Source organism: Etheostoma spectabile, chromosome 24 (assembly GCF_008692095.1).
Source record: "Etheostoma spectabile isolate EspeVRDwgs_2016 chromosome 24, UIUC_Espe_1.0, whole genome shotgun sequence".
Classification (NCBI taxonomy): Eukaryota; Metazoa; Chordata; class Actinopteri; order Perciformes; family Percidae; genus Etheostoma; species Etheostoma spectabile.
The window spans coordinates 15,512,212-15,513,740 of record NC_045756.1 but is presented as its reverse complement, the minus strand read 5'-3'; the positions used below and the strand labels follow the sequence as shown (position 1 = coordinate 15,513,740).

The 1,529-nt window shown below is 40.5% G+C and overlaps 1 pseudogene; it reads right to left on the bottom strand.

Moving 5' to 3' along the window:
• LOC116673702 (gastrula zinc finger protein XlCGF8.2DB-like) overlaps positions 1 to 1,529 on the bottom strand; it is a 325,201-nt pseudogene that overhangs the window by 187,258 nt on the left and 136,414 nt on the right.

The window sequence follows — 1,529 nt, the reverse complement described above, 5'->3', positions numbered from 1 at the left end:
CCAGCCCAATCCCCGGACCTCAATCCCATAAAAAACTGGTGGGGTGACATCAAAAATGCTGTTTCTGAGGCCAAACCCAGTAATGCAGACTGTGGAATGTAGTTTAATGGTCCTTGGCTGGAATACCTGTTCACAGATGCCAAAAGTTAGTCGACTCCATGCAACACAGATGTGAAGCAGTTCTCAGAAATAATGGTTATACAACAAAATAGTAGGGCAGTGATTAAAAGAAAATGTTTGAGTTTGTAAAGAAAAATGCAAATACTGTTATTTTTTTTGGACAGCATTTATATTATAGAATTATTATTATGGAACACAACTGTACCTACGGCATTGATTAACTTGACAAAGATGTTACTGATCTTGCTGCAGACCATCACCAGCTAAATGCTGATTCCCATACTGTGAGTTGAACAAATCCCAAATCCCAGCAAAGGTGATTTTTTTCGTAATATAGGCATTTGGGAGTGTGGGAGACTGTGGGAGATGCATTATATCTGATCTCCAGCAGGGGGAGACTGTAGAAGTCTGTGACCCACTTCTCACTGGATTTATTACATCAGTAAACATTTTTGTAATGATGAATGGCTGCACACATAACAACAAACTCAAGAACTCATAGCAGATCTCCACAAACCAGGGGGGGACATCACACATGCTCTGTCCATTAATATTACAGTGTGTGTTGACTTGACTTTAACTCTGCAGAAGAATCCACTGATGTTGTTTAAGTTCATTAACATTTACAATCTTTAGTCTGATTGTAAGGTCTACATGTGACCGGGCTTCACAGAATTTAATAGAATTTAATAGAACAATTCTTTATTGTCCAACAGGGTGGACATTTGAACATCTGAAACATAACAAGTAAAGTATAAAAAGATAAGATAACATGAAAATATAAGGATAAAATGCTTAAAAGATGCTTAAATTCATTAAAATATCAGTTCAGCTCGTCACTTGATTTGGTTTTTTATGGCATTTGCAATAAAGGATTTTAGGAGCTCAAACTGGCTGGAAAGGGGGGGTGTACTATCTGCAGGGATTTTTTTAACTTTCTTCCTCATTCTGTGAGTGTATATTTGGGTCCGGTGTTTTGGGGATTTCCCACTATTTTAGATCCAGTTGGCCCTTTTGTCTCTAACTTAACCCCCCCGTCTCTGCCAGATAGATTAGAACTAAAAACTATTAACATATAAAAAGAAACCGATTGGTGTCTTAGACTAGACTAAGAGAATAGAATGTTGGGATTGAAGTACGTGGGGGGTGTGGTGATGGGGGTTGGGCAAGCCATTGCAGCATAAGCAGGGCAATCAAACCTGTTGTAGCACTGGTTGAGCTTGTTTGCCCTCACCACATCCCCCCCACGTCCAGCTGGGAGGAGGCCTCAAGGAAGACCCAGGACTAGGTGGACACCAACACCAAGCCCATTATCAGACCCTGTGGATGTGAGGAAAGCATCTGAACATCTCTGCATGCTTTGATTTTTACTCAACAGAATCCAGAGTGAGTCCAGCAGCCACAGTGGA